The 20,123-nt window shown below is 37.8% G+C and overlaps 2 long non-coding RNA genes across 2 annotated transcripts in view; one reads left to right on the top strand and one right to left on the bottom strand.

The window, feature by feature from the left end:
* LOC141278201 (uncharacterized) overlaps window positions 1-2,622 on the top strand; it is a 43,330-nt gene extending 40,708 nt beyond the window's left edge. The window contains exon 5 of the long non-coding RNA XR_012330548.1: window positions 2,545-2,622. This is a non-coding gene — a long non-coding RNA (uncharacterized lncRNA). The remainder of the gene's footprint in view (window positions 1-2,544) is intronic.
* The window catches only part of LOC117311591 (uncharacterized), a 33,929-nt gene extending 15,121 nt beyond the window's left edge, over window positions 1-18,808 (bottom strand). The window contains exons 1-2 of the long non-coding RNA XR_004525847.1: window positions 18,621-18,808; window positions 17,750-17,819 (exon numbers count right to left, since the gene is read on the bottom strand). This is a non-coding gene — a long non-coding RNA (uncharacterized lncRNA). The remainder of the gene's footprint in view (window positions 1-17,749; window positions 17,820-18,620) is intronic.
* Between the last annotated feature and the right edge of the window lie 1,315 nt (window positions 18,809-20,123).

Genomic DNA, 20,123 nt, shown 5'->3' with positions numbered 1-20,123 from the left:
TGTAATTTGGCAATGCTTTTTAGGAGCCGTGGAATTTTGCATATATTTTGATTCAGCAATAACAATTCTAGGAAGTTTTGTTAAGAATATAATTATACAAATGGGCAACTATATATGCATAAGGATGTGCATCATGGTGTTATGTGTAACAGGGAAAAATCAAAGATAACCTAAATGTCCAAATACATGGGATTGGTTTAAATATATATGCAATTATATGATAGAATAACATGTGGTATTAAAAGAGAGAAAGAAATGAGCCAGCAAATATACGGTGTTTGTAGCACAGATCCCCTAACCTGGACTTGTGGGGACATTGCTAAATGGATCAAAGCCTTCTTTCTCACTTAGAACATGGTCTCAGAATCCTCAGTATCAAACTCTAAGCAGCCATAATCAGGACCAGAAATAAAAGGAAACATGAAACATATGAGCCATACCTATGTTAGGGTAATAGCTAATGACATAGAAAAATGTTCATTGTGTATTGTTAAGGGAAAAATGTAGTCTACAAAGGAGTATGCACTGATGATTACATTTCTTTAAGGAGTATTCATGCTTACATATGTATAGATAAAAATGTTGAATGTTAAAAGTAATTATTTTCAGGTGATGGGATTCTGTGTGATTTTTATCTTCTTTCCTTTATTTTCCACAGTGAAGTAAGAAAAGTAAAAGAGTTTTACTCATTTTTTAAGCCCAGCCTCTAAAAATCCTTCCTTATATTGAATCAATTTCTCCCTTGACTCCCTTAGGTTTCTGAGCCTCTTTCATCACACTTATCACAGTTTGACCTTTGCTAGAGTAATCTGTGTATGTGCCTCTTTCTCCTCAACTAGATTGGACACTCTTGAGTGTAGTGATTCATTTAACTCAACGAAAGTGTATTGCTCTTAATAGGTGCTAGGACACGTTTTGTTGAATTGAGTGAATGAACCTTTGGAACACATTTTCATCTAAGTCAGATAGCAATAATTCCTTATACCCTATGCTCAAGTACAGAGTCAGTAATTGGAAACTCTGATTCCAAGGGTCTGTGGAACCTTGAGAGAGGAAAGAAACTGGCTTGTCAGGCTTAGTGAACTTGAGTCCCTTTGTAGAGCTCTCCCCATTCAATATTTTCATCTTGTGCAAACAAAGTCGGATATTTTATTTTATTTTCACTGTGTGGAACTTGGCAGGATGAATTATTTAGGCAATAATTTTTCAGTTTTCCATCTGTAGCTGAAGAAGAGTTCACCTTTTCAAAGGTTCTTAAAGACAGCAAAGGTAGACTGTTTTCACCTCTGAAAGACTAGGGTGTGTTACTGTTAAGAAAGGTTGAGCTGGAATAATTTCTCTACAGGGCAGAATACTCAGTGATGTGGTAAAGCAGTTCCCTACTCAGATGCCTTGTCTGTATCTTCAGAACTAATTTTTGGTAGAAGGCACGTGAAAGAGGAGGTAATCTAAACTCAGGACCAAGTAGAGTGGGGGAGAGAAACTTCTGGTTCCTATTTAATGGAACAAAGGACTTGGGAAGCTAACCTGGGCCTGAAAAAAAGGTACTGGAGCTGAATAATAGAAGTTCAAGAGAAGTAAACTATTATTATCAGCTAATTTTTTTGTAAGTTAAGGCTTAAACAATGACAACAAATCATAATGCTGGAGTCCATCTTGTTCACTGTTTTGCTTTTATATTGGTCATTGACAAACCTTTTCAAGAAAGAAAAGGCCTTCTTTTTAATGATCTTCAAAGAAGAAACGTGTGTAACCTTTCTTGGTAAACTATTCCAGAATTGAGCAACACATACTCTAAACAGGGAAGGGCATTACATGTATAAATAACTGACAGTAAAATGAAAGACTAGGCCCTTTTGTTCTATGCTTGGTAGATATGGGATTAGTGATCCTGGTTCTCAGTATTATCAAACTTCTTTTTTTTAACTTTTTATTTTATATTGGAGTATAGCTGATTAACCATGTTGTGATAGTTTCAAGTACACAGCAAAGCGACTCAGCCATACATACGCATGTATCCATTCTCCCCCAAACTTCCCTCCTATCCAGGCTGCCACATAACATTGAGCAGAGTTCCCTGTGCTGTACATGACAACTGATACCAGCACCAGAGTTATAATTATAAGGGAGATAGCAGTAGGAGACTTAGATGTGCCTAAAGTTTACTGCAGTCTTTCCAATTACTTGTGGGTGGTTAAAGCAGTTATTTGACAGGCATGAATCATTATGCCTAAGTCCATAGTAATTTTGTGTAGGTCATGGAGCTGCGTCCAAGCAAATACAATAATAAATTTTCCCACTTTTCTCCACGTTAAATAACCTGGCCCATTTTTCTTCAGAAGTCTTCACTTTATTTTTATTTATTTATTTATATAGAATACAATTGACTTTTACATATAGCTTTTGCATCCCACCAAATAACTAAAAAGCCTCGATAAATTTGCTTTTTAGTTATTTTTGTTCTTTTGTCCCTAGATTATTTGATTGTAGAAAGTAAATTACAATATAATCAATGAATAAAGACAGTTTTGCATCTTCTTTCAGGTATTTATGCCTTGTGTCTTTTTCGTACCTTAATTCACTGGCAAGCATCCCTCGTACCAAGCTGAGGTAAGAGCAGGCATCTTTACTTTGTTCTTTATCTTAAGGAGAACATATTATGTGTTTTACAATTAATTGTGACAGTAGCTGCATTTTCTGCAACAATTTTGACTATGGCATTTCTCCTTCATTCTGTTAGTATGGTGAATTTCATTGTTAATATGTGGATTTCATTTGCATACCTGGAATAACCCCATTTGGTCATGATGCATATTTCTTTCACCATAATGCTGGATTCAGTTGGCTAATATTTTGTTAAGAATTTTGGCATCTGTGTTTATAGGAACTATAGGTCTTTAATTTTTCCTTTTTTGCTTTGTTTTATTTTTGGTCTGATTTTTCTATCAGGGTGATAGGGTAAAATGTCTAATACAATGTACCAGTAAACCCTTCTGTGCATGCTGTTTATTGAGTGACATTTTAAATTGTGAATTCAATCTAGTAAATATAAAACTATTCTGGTTTTTTAATGCTTCTTATTTCTGTTTGTGTCTTAGGAAGAATTTGCCCTTTTGGTTATAATTTGCCAAATTTCTTGGTGTAAAGTTGTTCACGATATTACTTGTTATCCTTATAAATTGTGTAGTGATATCTTCTATTATATTTCTAATATAAATCATGTGTTTTCTAGCTTTTGTTCTTAATGTGTCTAACAATATGTGTATAAATATTATGGACTGTTTTAAAAACCCAGCTTTAGTTTAGTTGATGTACTGTATTTTTTCTCTGTTTTTTACCTCCTTGGTTTCCACTCATTTTTATTTCTACTTCCTTGTATTTACCTTGTGTTTAATTTACTTTTTCCCCCAGCTTCTTTTTTTTTTTTTTAACATCTTTATTGGAGTATAATTGCTTTACAATGTTGTGTTAGTTTCTGCTTTATAACAAAGTGAATCGGCTATATGTATACATATAACCCCATATCTCCTCCCTCTTGCATCTCCCTCCCACCCTCCCTATCCCACCCCTCAAGGTGGTCACAAAGCACCGAGCTGATCTCCCTGTGCTATGCAGCTGCTTCCCACTAGCTATTTTACATTTGGTAGTGTATATATGTCCATGCCACTCTCTCACAGAAATCTTCACTTTAAAATCTTTAGTCATAAAAACATGAGGTTTTAGAGTTGGACAGGAATGCTAGAATCATTCACTAATCTCATAACTTTCCAGGTGAGAAAGTTGGAGGACTAGAGAGTTTCAGTTAGTAAAAGAGCTAGCATAGAATACAAGGTTACTGATCTTCGATCCTGGGCTTTTAACACCACATCATTATATTGCTCTGCCTCTTCTGCTCTACCACGGGTTTTCATTAAGAGATATATGTACACCAGTGATACACCAGATGTTGTTCATGGACCTGTGTTGATTGAGGAATGTTTGTAACTGGTTCATGATGAGACAAGTAAAGAAATTGAAAGTAAGCATTTAGAAACTTGTATAAGCAATTTGACAGAATAGTTTATGTCTGTTGAATGTAATAATAAACAACTTGGACTTGTTTTTATGTCTGGCTTTATAATTTTGTTTACCTTATAATTTATTTTAGAGTATCTTCTAAAAGCATCGTTCTTCAATGAATTACAATAAAAATCAGTCTTTTCACCACAGATGGATTGAGAAGCACTGGTCTAAGTAGGTCACTGGGTTTTCATAACAAATAACAGGACATTAATGAACAGGATGCTTATAAACTTATAAAAGTAACCAAAATAAGTGAGTTTAGTATTTCTATTATGGTAGGATCTGGATACTTTGAGTAGTTTACGGGAAATAAGACAGGAAAAGCTGAAGAGCACTGAGCTATGTATGACACATTTTCATAGCACTGTTCTAATTACCCTTCAGTTTTTAAAGTTCTTTTAGAAATGTGATTTTTTTTGCAAAGGTCAAAGGTCAAGAAATCTTTTAAAATTTTGTAGCATATAGGACAATTATTACATACTGTGACTCCAATAGATTTTCCACTATATTTTTTAAAATTAATTTTTATTGGAGTATAGTTAATTTACAATGTTGTATTAGTTTCTGCTGTACAGCAAAATTAATCAGTTATACATATACATATATCCACTCTTTTTTAGAATCTTTTCCCATATAGGTCATTACAGAGTATTGAGTAGAGCTCCCTGTGCTATACAGTAGGTCCTTATTAGTTATCTATTTTATATATAGTAGTATGTATATGTCAATCTCAATCTCCCAATTTATCCCTACCTCTGCCCCTTTCCCCCTTTGTAACCATGTTTGTTTCCTACATCTGTGACTCTATTTCATTTGTACCTTTCTTTTTAGATTCCACTTATAAGCAATATCATATGATATTTCTTTCTCTGTCTGACTTACTTCACTCAGTATGACAATCTAGATTGTCCACTATATTTTTTAATATAGAATCGTCTACTCTCTTTTTCCTCAATCTGACTTTTCTTCCCACATATGTTAGTACCTGCCCCAACTTACTTAATCAAGTTTATTGTAATCACTAGTCAAATTTTATCCTGATTGTAAAAGTTCTAATTCAGTCTTGTGGGCTTTCTTTCATCTCCAGATTCAGTAAGCATAATTGTCTCTATAATCTAGGTCAAAGAAAAATGCAAGGATGCTTGAATGCAGTATCAGTCACAATGAAATATTCTTGGATAGCTCCTCCAGGGTTGATAATGACCTACTGATAACTGGTCCCTCAGATACTCTAACCATTTATTAACCCATATAATGCAGTAAAGGCAGACTCCCAGCAACCTTAATTACCTGACACAGCTTAAAACTGTGAGTAGTGGGCTTCCCTGGTGGCGCAGTGGTTGAGAGTCCGCCTGCCGATGCAGGGGATGCGGGTTCGTGCCCCGGTCCGGGAGGATCCCACATGCCGCGGAGCGGCTGGGCCCGTGAGCCATGGCCGCTGAGCCTGCGCGTCCGGAGCCTGTGCTCCGCAACGGGAGAGGCCGCAGCAGTGAGAGGCCCGCATACCGAAAAAAAAAAAAAAAAAAAAAACTGTGAGTACTGAATGAAAGCTATCATAAAAGCTGCACATGGTTCTAAATACCAGGTTGGAGCCTGGAGCTGCACCAGGTCAGAGTGTAAATTCTTGGTATACACTCAGGCTGGACACTGATGCTATTCTTTTTGCCCTGAATAGCCTAGTCACCCTGTACACCGACCCCTCAAACACCACTTCCTCTATCAAGTCCACTCTGAGACCTTCATTCTCAGTGCGCTAACAAGGTTTGCATGTATTTCTATGTCTCTGATCTTACTTTGTTGTACTATTTTGTTTACATATCTGCCTGTCAGTCCTTTCCAATGAACAGATAGAAGGCAGGGACTATGTTTTATGTATATTTGTATCCTTAGCACTTGTACATAATAAGCATTCCACGGTGTTGAAGGAATGAAATCTGATTTCACCTTCAGTTCTGAGGTATAAAAACACTCATGCAGCCCCACCTATTGTATTTTTCCTTAGTAAAAAGCAATCTCTCTGACAAGTCTTTACTTTTGTGTGTGTGTGTGTGTGTGGCTGCACTGGGTCTTTGTTACTGTGCACGGGGCTTTCTCTAGTTGCGGTGAGCAGGGGCTGCTCTTCATTGCAGTGCATGGACTTATTATTGCGATGGCTTCTCTTGTTGCGGAGCATGGGCTCTAGGCGCACAGACTTCAGTAGTTGCAGCCCATGGACTCAGTAGTTGCAGCACGCGGGCTTAGTTGCTCCGAGGCATGTGGTATCTTCCCGGACCAGGGATTGAACCCGTGTCCCCTGCATTGACAGGTGGATTCTTAACCACTGTGCCACCAGGGAAGTCCCACGTCTTTTACTTTTATAATCGCATTTACTTGTCATTAAATGACACCATTATCATTCCCATTTCACAGATAAGAAAAGTGAATCTTGGGGAGATTGTGTAAATTGCCCAAGATTCCACTACTTGTAAGAAACAAAATGAGGATTTAAACTTAAGATGTTTGAATACCAACTTTGCACATGTAACTGTGCCTTAATGTCTCTCTATGGATGTTTGGGTCCCTTCCCAATCTCCTTCCCTATGTTATCTACGAAATTCACTGGTGGGAGAAGAGTAGATCTCATTTTCCAGCTAGGTTTGTTAAATTAGCAGGTATTATAGCTGACATGTGTGGATTTGTTTTCCTATATTTATGGAGAACATCATGCAGAATCTTTTTTTCTTATTTTTATTTTTTTTGCAGTAGGCGGGCCTCTCACTGCTGTGGCCTCTCCCGTTGCGGAGCACAGGCTCCGGACATGCAGGCTCAGCTGCCATGGCTCACGGGCCCAGCCGCTCTACGGCATGTGGGATCTTCCCGGACTGGGGCACGAACCCATGTCCCCTGCATCGGCAGGCAGACTCTCAGCCACTGCGCCACCAGGGAAAGCCCCCATGCAGAATCTTTTAAATAAATTTGTAAGAGATTACAATCTGTATCTCTGCCCTAACATATTAGGCCTGTTACCTTAGCATAGATTAGATTATTATTTTAAAATTTATTATTTAAAAAAAGCAGGTTAATACCCATTGCCCTGTTCTCTATAAGGATCTTGCAAATCATTTTGGCTTTGATTTCTTCTCAGTATTCTTTTCAGCTAAGCTAATAAGTTTTTTGCTCTAATTGTGCAATTTTTCCTTTTTAAAATAGAATCACCTTTTTTGTCTTCTGAAATCTGTTCAATCTTGTTCAGATGCTCAAAAACAACAGCTAGTTGACCCATAAGGACCCTGATAATTTTATAAACAACTCATTATGAAAGTAATCAGGCACTTCAGACTTGAACCCATTTAATTTACTCCTAGGAATCCTGCTACTGTGGCTTAATTTCTTGACCTTCTATCTTTGGTAAATCTGTTCTGTTTCCAATTACAGTTTATTTTACTAACATGATTTTTTAGTGTTTCCTATGATCAAATCTCCATTGCACTATAGCAGAGAATAAACTATGTACCACTTTGTCATCCCTGTGGTAAGATATGACCTATTGAGCCAGAGTCATGTTTTCCTATAAGATAGCAAATCCTTGTCTTTCTTATTCTTCAGGTGACTGGAACTGACTACAGAGTGGAAAATGTCTTCTCTATTTTATATGTTAATGCTTCTCTGATACATTTTTCCCCATGAAGAAACCCCATAATGTGTTGAAAAAACTAGGTATTGGTAACTCACTGGTGAATGAATGTATAAGTGAGTGCTTGATGTGAAGTTTTGAGTTGTATTTTTATTTAAACTACTTTCTGCAATATTTGAAGCTATTTACTTACCTTGATAATCCTGCTACCCAAGAAGAAGCAACAGTAAATTCAGTGTATTTAAGTGGAAGCAACAGATTGAATTTTGCCAAATATTTGATTATTAATGCTGCAATTAGCCTTTTTTATTCCTAGTGGAATTTAAATAATGAGAATTATGTTGTTGATATGTTATCAAATCAAGAAGCGGAATATTTCTTGAGCATTTCATAACGAGAGATTTCGGCATTAAAGATGTTTATTTTATCATGTAGGTTTACTCATACAATATAGTGTGATGCATTAGCCAGGGTTCTCTTGAGAAACAGAACCAATAGGATGTGTGTGTGTGTGTGTGTGTGTGTGTGTGTGTGTGTGTGTGTGTGTGTGTGTATATATATGTATATATATGATATTTATTTTGAAGAATTGGCTTACATGATTGTGGAGGCTGGCAAGTTTCAGTTCTGCAGGGCAGGCCAGAAGGACACTCAGGAAAGAATTAATGTTGTAGCTCCAGTCTGAATGCAGTCTACAGACAGAATTCCTTCTTCCTTTGGAGACCTCAGTTTTTTCTCTTAAGACCTTCTGTTGATCAGATGAGGCTCACCCACATTATGGAAAATAATCTGCTTTACTCAAAGTCTACTGATTTAAATGTTAATCACATCTAAAAACTACTGAAACAGCAACGTCTAGACTGGTGTTTGACCAAATATCTGACCACCATAGCTTAGCCAAGTTGACATGTAAAATTAACCATCACAAGTCGTCATGTTTTTAACCTGTTCTTAATTATTTCAAAATTCACCACAAAATTTAAAGACTCAAAATAATTAAAGTAAGAATAACTTTCTAGAATGGATACCAGAAAATTTTATAAAATCCCATATAAGAAAAGAGACCAAACTGAGGCCATTTTTCTCTAGTCCTCCTACTTCAGGCACAAGTGTTTACGAATGTGGAGATGCAGTTTGAAATTAAGAAGTTAGGTGACTGTAATGAAGACTGTCTGAGCTAAACATCAACATGAGCTAAATAACAAAGGTTATTGTCATTTCCCCAAAGCAGGAATAAGCATCCATCTATGAATTTCTTGCCTTCCATATTAAGTTGTAAATGGCTTATGGACAGGGATTACATATCACTTTTTCTCTGCAGCTCATAGATCCCAGCATATGGTTGGGCAGTTTAAGTGGAAAAGTTAATCTCTGAAAAAGTTAACCCACGGATTCAGTAAAGCCAAAAGGCCATCAAGGGCAGAGTGAAGTGTAGGAAATTGAGTGATTGTTGGGCTAGTGAGGGAGGAGATCAGGTACTATGAGTGGTGATGGAATAAGAGATGTTTGGAAAAGAGGCTGTTGTTGGAAAAAAGGCAGTGAACTAGACACCTTGATCATAGAGTAGTGCTTTTTGACAATGTGATTCCCCTTAAAGTGCAAATGTCCTGAGGTAGAGGTAAGTGTATATCACTGATGTGAGGAAGAGCAAGAATACTGTGACGTTCAGGTGGCTCAATTCATGCATACATCGTATGTTACTTGGGATGATGGCAGAGGATATGGATTGGGAAGAAAAATGTGAGCCAAGCACCATGTTATCTAGAAAGGTGGGAGAAGTTCATGAAAGTTATCTATGAAAGCAGCATTGTCAGTATTAAGGTAATTGACGGATGTTTATGAAGGTGATAGAAAAAAGCAGCACTTTTGGAAGGCATTAAGGCTTTCAAGAATGGGAAGCCCAGAGAAGGTGTTCTTTTATGATTCTTAAATGGCACCGGGAATGAAAAATTATGTCAGTTCAAGGGCTGGTTTGGAAGAAGCAGGACTAAAGTAAAATGTGTGTGGACTGTCTTGAATGAGTGTTCAGGGAATGCAACTGAGCTAAAAAGTCTGGATTAAGACTAGTTGGTTTCAGGACTTCCCTGGTGGTGCAGTGGTTAAGTATACGCCTGCCATTGCAGGGGACTCGGGTTTAATTCCTGGTCCGGGAAGACCCACATGCGTCGGAGCAACTAAGCCCGTGCACCACAACTACTGAGCCTGCGTGCCTAGAGCCCGTGCTCCACAAGAGAAGCCACCACAATGAGAAGCCCACATTCTGCAATGAACAGTAGCCCCCACTTGCTGTAACTAAAGAAAGCCCACGTGCAGCAATGAAGACCCAATGCAGCCAAAAAAAAGACTAGTTGGTTTGGAGAACAGCATTTCAGAAACTATGAATTGGGAATAACAAAGGTCATATATTAAAGACACAATCTTCTTTCCTAGAAACACTGGGAGATTTAATGCTTTATGAACCTTGTTAGATACACACACACACACACACACACACACACACACACACACACACACAAGCATACACACATACTCATCAGCAGTGCCTCAAATTCTATAAAAAAATTTAGAAGTAAAGTTAAAATTATGAAGAACAGCAGAATGTCTCATTATTTGCTAATTTTAAAGGACATTGATTTCAAACAGTATTTGCATATAAAATATTTTAAAAATTTAAATCTTTGTTAAAAAGAGTTCCAAAGAACGTTGTTATATAATGCTAAAATATGTACAAAGTATTACACAGCCTTTAGAATCAAATTTCCTGTCCCGTGGATTAAAAATGTTGTCATGATAGATAAGATTTGGGAAATAGGATGCAGAGTAAAAGTGAAAAGAAAGTGGGGAAAAAACCCCACGATATTCTCTAATGTAGTAATCAGATACCTTGTATCCTGGTTTGGATCCTATATGAATAAGTCATCTCAATCTCAGTACACATTTTAAAAACTATCTCATACACAGGGAACTATCCTTGGGTCTGAATTTCCATAACGAATATTTCCAAGTTCCTCTACCTTCCTTCCCCGCCAGCTCAAACAATTCTACAAATGTGTGATTTTAATATTTTTGTTCCATTATTTAAAACAACCTACGGTGTATTTACATATGTTGCAGTTGTAACCATGAATGAAAATTTATTGTATCAGGAGAGATTATTACTGTCTATAGTCCCCCAAAACAAAAACAAAACAAAACCAATGGGTGTGTCCATTCCATTCTTGACGTCATAATTAGACATAGGGAGGATAAATGAGACAATGAAGGGAGATCTTTGAGCTCTGAGGACAGCTGCTCCATGCAGTCAAGACATCATTATTATTAATTACCTGTATTCATTTTCAAACCATCTGTTTTCAAACATGAGCACTTGTGGCCTGATTCTCCTCTGTTAGTGCCCACCCCCCAGTGTGTTTCAATATTTTGAAATATTCATCTGATTTCAAAAGAAGCAACATCTTGTAGAGATGGATGGTGCTGGAACAAAGGAAAAACATAACCCATTTCTTTGATGATTCTTTTAAGATTATTCACTCATATATTAAACTATTTTGAATACTTTGCTGCTGGTATTATGTTAGTTTTTTTTTTAACTTAAAAATAACTAAATAATGCCATCTGCTGGTGAAAATAAATACATTAATATCTGGACAATATTTCTAGAATTTTTCACATTTCCTTCTTGTATTGTAATAGCTTTATTGCTGTAATAATTTTTAATGAATTGACTGAGATCTTTGGGAAGTAAAATGAAGATTTGACACATCAGATATCAATAAATAGTTTGGAATATATCTAGCCAGATACAAATGTACAGTGACAAAATTCCCAACTCAGAAATTCTTTTCTCCCATAAAGAGTGATGAGAAATTGAGATGATTGTATAAAGCTGTGAAGCTGGTTCTCATCTTAAGTAATTAGGGTGATAATTTTCTGGTATCTGATGTTATCATTTACTCTGTGGTCACATATTAAAAAAAAAAAGAGATCCACCTATGAAATTCTTGTGGGAGATGGGTCAACTGCCTGAAGAGATATGATGTTTTCCTGATTCCCTCTGAATTTTGCTCACTCCTGCAATCCAGTCATGTCTGAAGCCTAGTGGGGTAGACTTGCTGGAAGGTTTTTTTTGTTTTGTTTTGTGTTTTATGCATGAAAGTCCAAGGAACCTGCTGTATGAACCCAATGGGGTTGAGGATGAAACTGGAGGCCAATGTAAATGAAAAACTATATTTTACTTATCTTTTCTATCCTTTAAGAACTAAAGTATGTCCTAAGAGAGAACTTATCGAAATGGGAACTGTCTCCAGGCAACAAAGTTGATTCCTCTTTCTATTTCACTGAAAATTGGATTTTTCTGGGAGGACAGGGAATAGGTCTGGCACAAAGACAGTGTTCAACAAATGTTTGTTGAATTAAATAAAAATGAAGAATGCTTCTTCCCTTGTAGCCCTCATAAGAGGAGACTTCAACCAAAATGAAATTTCTAGTATTCCAATCTACCACGTCACTTCCCTGCTTAAAAATCCTTCAATGCCTTCGTAATCAAGTACAAACTCCTTCCAGAATCATTTGCAATCTTGTCCCTGCGCACTTTGCTTGACTCATCTCGTCTCACTCCTCACACCCTCACTTCACTTCTCTGTCCTAATACAAATGTATATCCATGTACATGCATGTGCATGTACACACACACACACACACACACACACACATACACACACACACACACACACACATTGAATAGATCTACTCATATGAGACTACTTGCCATTCCCCAAGGCCACTACATTCTGCCAAGCCTTTGCTCACCAAAGCACCCTTTTTCACTTTACCTTGTGAACTCTTTTTTTTTTAAACACTGTGATTTTTAAAAAATATTTATTTTAATTAATTAATTTATTTGGTTGTGCATGGTCTTAGTTGCGGCAGGTGGACTCCTTAGTTACGGCTTGCTGGCTCCTTAGCGTGGCATGTGAACTCTTGGTTGCGGCATGCATGTGGGATCTGGTTCCCTGACCAGGGGTCGAACCCAGGCCCCCTGCACTGGGAGCGCGAGTCTTAACCACTGTGTCACCAGGAAAGTCCCTACCTTGTGAACTCTTAATCATTTAAAAATATTTAGCTCAAATACTACCTCTGCTATGAACTTTTTCTTGACTTTCTTTTGTGGACAATAGTGGTTTTTTTCTCTATGCTCAAGAAACCTCATAACACACTCCAAAATAATACAGTTACTCTGCTAAAATTGTTTCCATGGACATCGTCTTCGCTATACTGTGTGTTTCTCAAGAGCAGTAACTGTATTCTATTTTTAAAAATCATATTTGCTGTTTTGAATGGTAATTGACCCCATTAAGCACTTATTAAATGCTTGTTAAAGGCATGTATGATAGCTGGTAAAAAATCAAGCTCCAATATGCAACCTCTCTTACTTAATAGAACAACCCACTGCATAACTCTTCATAGCTACCCAGGTTGCTATGGTCCTACCACTAAGTTCTTACCAATAAGATGTGACTGAACAAAATATGTTTTGTTGCTACTTCCTTGCTACTTCCTTATTAGGATACTGCTTGCTCTTCATTTCCTTTGTCTTTCCTGCTTCCTACTAACTGAGAAATGGTGACAACTGAGCAGTCTTGAACCCAGAGGTGAAAACTCATGTTGAAGTTGGCTGAACTTCCCTGACAGCCTGGGAACCTACATAACTAGGTGACCAGACCACCAGACCACCCTACTCTGGGTTGTCATTTTAGAGAAAAATAAATTTCTGCCATATTTAAGCCATAATATTTTGGGGTCTCTTTGTTAGAGCAATTCAGCTTTTACCCTAAGTAATATGGTTAAAATGAAAACTATTTTCTATGATGCTGAAGCCTTATTTTCTTTAGTTTTGTACCATAAAAAATAGTTTCTGTTTTTATTTTGTATTAAGGTACAACCTGAAAATATACCATGAGAAACATTTAAATATTACTTTTAGTGATGAGCTTCAAGATTTATCAAATTTCTCAAATCATACTCTAACATTATCATTCATTGTCTGTTGAACTCAAATCATAATATAAAATGAAAGCAAAAATTAAAAAATCCAATTCAGAGTACAGAAACTTTCCTTATAATCTTTAAAAAGGCCCTCTATTCTCAAGACTCTGCATTACTCTCAACTTCTGCATCTTCTTTCCAGGCTTAGGAACTAATAATCAGTTTCAGGCTCAGCCTTGCCTCATGTTCTAGGAAAATCTTGACCTTAGGTAGGAGAGTTGATGGAACTCCAGACCAAGAGTCAGGTGTTAATTGCTAGCATGGTATTAATACTTGCCCTCAGCACCAATTCAGATTCTCATACTTTTTATTCTGAAAACACAATATCCATCCTTCTTTCTGTCTCTGATATCTGCAATCATGTTTTAGAAAACTGAATGGTAACTCAAATACTATAAGACCAGAGTCCCTTCCTTGCAATTCCCAGGGACCTTTGTCAGGATACAGTCCATTGATCCAGATCATATGACAGTGCTTGACCTGCTTATTAGAAATCCCCACTCTTTGGTGATTTTCCTCCAGTAAGGACCACTAGATGTCTATTGGTATAGTCTGTACATATCATCCTTTGCTCATCATGAGGCTATCATTATACCTACAGTCTGGTTTTGTCTCCTATCCCACCCCAGTGTACGATGCTCTCAAATAAAAAAGTCCTTATTTTAGTATGCCGTTGTTCACTGGAGTTAATGGTTCAGTCATGATAATGTCCTGACATATGATGCTGTTGGTGAATTGCTTTAATTTGTCTCTGCTCTGCATTTCTTGCCTTTTTTTCCTCATAAATTACTCCTTTTTTCCCCTTTTATTACCAGATTCTCTTAACATCCAGCAAGGCTAGCAATCAAATGTCTCTCTTCTCACTCCTTTTGCCTTTACAGGAGTGGGCATGTGAGGTATGCTGAACATTAAGAGGCCTCCTTTCGCTGGCAACATCAGTTGATCCAAAGATGGGAAAATGGCTTAAGCAAAGCCCCAGTATCTTTTCAGGGACTGATATAGTTGCTAGAGGAGACAGAGTTTTTCCTCTCTCCTTCTGAGATTTCAAGCAGTAAAGGCATTTAAATGTGGAGATGCTTGATGGCAAAGAAATGAGGAATAGGTACCTCATAACATCTTTTGAACAGACTAATATTTTTTGCTGTTGCTGCCAATAAATATCCAACAGATTTGAGCTGGATTTCTTTTATTTTCAAGGAAAGTAGTCTAGAACAAGGGTTGCAAACGATGACCCCACCATCTGTTTTTGTAACTAGTTTTATTGGAACACGGGTACATCCATTTGTTTACATAGTATCTGTGGTTTCTTTCTCGCTACAATAGCAGAGTTGAGTAGTTGTGCCAGAGGTTGTATGGCTCACAAAGCCTAAAATATTTACTATAGGGCCCTTTACAGCAAAAGTTTGCCAACTTTGGTTGCCTTTAAAATAGACTTTCTTAAAGGAACTTTTTCTTTTTGAACGATTTAAAGCATTTTCAAATAGAACTTTTTTTTCTTTTTCCATAAGCACTATGTTTTTTCTGAAGTGGGCAGGATAAAAAAAAAATTATAGCTTGAATGTATGATTCAAAGTGTGGCACCAAATAGTAGGCAATTTTTGTATTGTTGGTTTATGCTTGCATATGCTTTGTTGATTTCTAAGTGACTTCTATCCATTTGCCTTAGGTATAATCAAGTTAGGTATGCCTTAAGAATTCTATACATTATAACAAGGCATGTACTACAGGTGCAGTTTATTTTTGAGGTGATATTGGCACTTTTTGAAACTTTTAATTAGTAAAACCTATTTATAACTTGTATAATGCATAATGACCTGACCCATCTAGGGCTGTCCAGTATGGTAGCCACTAGCCACATGTGGCTATTGACACTTGCAATGAGCCAGTCTGAATTGAAATATGCTAATGGTGCAAAATACATAACTGAATTTAGAGTTACCATGAAAAAAAAGGAATGTAAACTATCTCAGTGATAAATTTTTTAATATTTATTAAATTTTGAAATGAGATTATTTTGGATATATTGAATTAACAAAAATATGTTACTGAAACTATTTTTTACTTATTTCTTTCAAACTTTTAAAAAAGGGATACTAAAAAATTAAATTTACATTTGTGGCTCACATTATATTTTTATTAGACCATGTTGATCCAGAATTACAGAAACACTTAGAATGACTGAAGATTAAAATAAACTCTTATAACTTTAAAGTATTTTAAATGATTTTTTTAAATGAGTATTTTTGTAGGATAGCATCTTTTTTTTTTTTTTTTTTTTGCGGTACGCGGGCCTCTCACTGTTCTGGCTTCTGCCACAACACAGGCTCCGGACGCGCAGGCTCAGTGGCCATGGCTCACAGGCCCAGCTGCTCCGTGGCATGTGGGATCTTCCCGGACCGGGGCACGAACCCATGTCCCCTGCATCAGCAGGCGGACTCTCAACCACTGCGCCACCAGGGAAGCCCTAGGATAGCATGATAGCATCTTTCATGTTATTATTTTCTATTCTCTGGAGAATAGGAAACAATGAGTATGTTATGAATATGCATGTACTGTTGAACAAATATTTACAGTTGACCCTTGAACAACACAGGGGTTAAATGTGCCAACCCCCCCACACAGTCCATGTATCCATGTATAATTTTTGACTCCCCCAAAACTTAACTACTAATAGCATGCTGTTGACTGAAATCCTTGCCGATAACATAGTCAATTGACATATATTTTTTGTGTTAATATGTATGATATACTGTATTCTTGCAATAAACTAAGCTAGAGAAAAGAAAATGTTAAGAAAATTATAAGGAAGACAAAATATGTTTATAGTACTCTACTGTATTTATTGATATCATAAGTTTATGTTGTCTGTTTTCAAGATAGTCTGTCAATGTCTACATCAATATTGTCTTATATGATACTGTAGATGTTATACGTATTACTAACATTAGATATCAAAAATTAAAAGATAATGTGAAAAAGAAATTCACTTTTATTTACAGTTATAATGATTCATGCATTGATAAAGAAGAAGCAATATGATTGCTTTATGGTAGCCAGTATAACTGATACAATTGCTTCACAGTAACCTAGCTTATACACTAATAAATGAATCGTTATAAAAATTTTACGGCAGGGACTTCCCTGGTGGCACAGTGGTTAAGAATCCACCTGCCAATGCAGGGAACACGGGTTCGAGCCCTGGTCTGTGAAGATCCCACATGCCGTGGAGCAACTAAGCCTGTGTGCCACAACTACTGAGCCTGTGCTCTAGAGCCCATGAGCCACAACTACTGAGCCCACATTGCCACAACTACTGAAGCCCGCGTGCCTAGAGCCCATGCTTTGCAACAAGAGAGACCCGTGCACCACAACGATGAGTGGCCCCCCGTTGCCGCAACTAGAGAAAGCCCATGTGCAGCAATGAAGACCCAACACAGCCAAAATAAATAAATTAATTAATTTAAAAAAATTTATGGCATACAGTATTAGTCATATTCATAATACAGTATTGGAAATATTGTCACTTTTTTTAAAAAACCACTTACCTTTGATGATAGGCTGATAAGCAGTTTCTCCAATTATGAGAGAGAGGCATACTATACAGTAATGTAATTCTTGGAAAGCAAAGTTTTAAAAGAGTAAGGGACTTCCCTGGTGGCACAGTGGTTGAGAATCCACCTGCCAACGCAGGGGACATGGGTTCGAGCCCTGGTCCCGGAAGATCCCACATGCCTCCGAGCAACTAGGCCCGTATGTCACAACTACTGAGCCTGTGCTCTAGAGCCTGTGCTGCGCAACAAGAGAAGCCACTGCAGTGGGAAGCATGCGCACTGCAACAAAGAGTAGCCCCCGCTCACCGCAACTAGAGAAAGCCTGCGCGCAGCAACGAAGACCCAATGCAGCCAAAAATAAATTAATTAAATAAATAAATTAAAAATAAAATAAACGAGTAAGAATACTAAGACATTATTAATTTTATATCACTCACCTTAAATATCACTCACCTTAAATCACTTAAAAATCACTCACCTTAAAATGTGCAGAAAGAGAAGATGCACTCAGGCAGTGTTTCTAGGATGATGGCAGTATGGGAGGAAAACTGAAATGTGCAGGTGAGAGAGAGTAAGAGAAAGATGTGCTATGTGGGAGAACAGCCGTAATAATAACAACAACAATAGTAATTTGGAAACTAGAACCAGTGTACAAAGTATACAAATAAAACCAATGATGCTCCAAGAGTTAAAACCACCAAACCAGAGAGAGCAGAGTCACAGCAGATGTTTCACATGACGACTCAGAACAGGATGACTGACCAAGAGAGCAGAACAAGTGTGAGGTGGAAAAACAGCCCAGACCTGGACCTTTTGGCTCCTGAACTTGAGTCCACACCTTGTGTCAGAAGAATTAGTGAGGAGATTGGTTCAAGATTGCGGAGTAGAAGGACATGCACTCACTCCCTCTTGCGGAACACCAGAATCACAACTAACTGCTGAACAATCACTGACAGGAAGACACTGGAACTCACCAAAAAAGATACCCCACATCCAAAGACAAAGGAGAAGCTGCAATGAGATGGTACGTGGGGCGCAATCACAATAAAATCAAATCCCATAAGCACTGGGTGGGTGACTCAGAAACTGGAGAACAATTATACAACAGAAGTCCAACCACTGGAGTGAAGGTTCTGAACCCACGTCAGGCTTCCCAACCTGGGGGTCCAGCAACGGGAGGAGGAATTCCCAGAGGATCAGACTTTGAAGGCCGGCAGGATTTGATTACGGGACTTCGACAGGACTGGGGGAAACAGAGACTCCACTCTTGGGGGGCACACACAAAGTAGTGTGTGCATCAGGACACGGGGAAGGAGCAGTGACCCCATAGGAGACTGAATCAGACCTACCTGCTAGTGTTGGAAGTTCTCCAACAGAGATGGGGGATGGCTGTAGCTCACCACAGGGACAAGGACACTGGCAGCAGAAGTTCTGGGAAGTACTCCTTGGCATGAGCCCTCACCGTGAGCCCTCCCAGCGTCCGCCATTACCCCACCAAAGAGCCTCTAGGCTCCAGGGCTAGGTCTCCTGGGTCCAAACAACCAAAAGGGAGGGAACTCAGCCCTACCCATCAGCAGACAAGTGGATTAAAGTTTTACTGAGCACTGCCCACCAAGGAACACCCAGCTGTACCCACCACCAGTCCCTCCCATCAGGAAGCTTGCACAAGCCTCTTAGATAGCCTTATCCACCAGAGGGCAGACAGCGGAAGCAAGAACTACAATCCTGCAGCCTGTGGAATGAAAACCACATTCACAGAGAGATAAACAAAATGAAAAAGGCAGAGGACTATGTACCAGATGAAGGAACAAGATAAAACCCCAGAAAAACAACTAAATGAAGTGGTGATAGGCGACCTTCCAGAAAAAGAATTCAGAATAATGATAGTGAAGGTGAGCCAGGACCTTGGAAAAAGAATGGAAGCAAAGATCGAGAGGATCTAAGAAATGTTTAACAAAAACCTAGAAGAATTAAAGAACAAACACCCAGAAGAATTAAATAACAAACAAACATAGATGAACAACACAATAACTGAAATGAAAAATACACTAGAAGGAATCAATAGAACTGAGGCAGTAGAATGGTTAAGTGACCTGGAAGACAGAATGGTGGAATTCACTGCTGCAGAACAGAATAAAGAAAAAAGAATGAAACGGAATGAAGACAGACTAAGAGACCTTGGGGACAACCTTAAACACAACAACATTTGCAGTATAGGGGTCCCAGAGGGAGAAGAGAGAGAGAAAGAACCCGAGAAAATATATGAAGAGACTATAATAGAAAACTTCCCTAACATGGGAAAGGAAATAGCAACCCAAGTACAGGAAGTGCAGAGAGTCCCAGGCAGGAAAAGCCCAAGGAGAAACATGCCAAGACACATAGTAATCAAAGTGACAAAAATTAAAAACAAAGAAAAATTATTAAAAGCAACAAGGGAAAAATGACAAATAACATACAAGGGAACTCCCATAAGGTTAACAGCTGATTTCTCAGCAGAAACTCTACAAGCCAGAAGGGAGTGGCATGATATATTTACAGTGATGAAAGGGAAGAACATAAAACCAAGATTACTGTACCCAGCAAGGATCTCATTCAGATTTGACGGAAAAATCAAAAGCTTTACAGACAAGCAAAAGCTAAGAGAATTCAGCACCACCAAACCAGCTCTACAACAAATGCTACAGGAACTTCTCTAAGTGGGAAATATGAGAAGAAAAGGACCTACAAAAACAAACCCAACACAATTAAGAAAATGGTCATAGGAACATACATATCAATAATTATTGAAATGTGAATGGATTAAATGCTCCAACCAAAAGACACAGGCTTGCTGAATGGATACAAAAACAAGA

This window comes from Tursiops truncatus, chromosome 3, assembly GCF_011762595.2.
Source record: "Tursiops truncatus isolate mTurTru1 chromosome 3, mTurTru1.mat.Y, whole genome shotgun sequence".
Classification (NCBI taxonomy): domain Eukaryota; kingdom Metazoa; phylum Chordata; class Mammalia; order Artiodactyla; family Delphinidae; genus Tursiops; species Tursiops truncatus.
The sequence above is the reverse complement of the archived record's forward strand: the minus strand, read 5'-3'. Positions and strand labels throughout refer to the sequence as shown.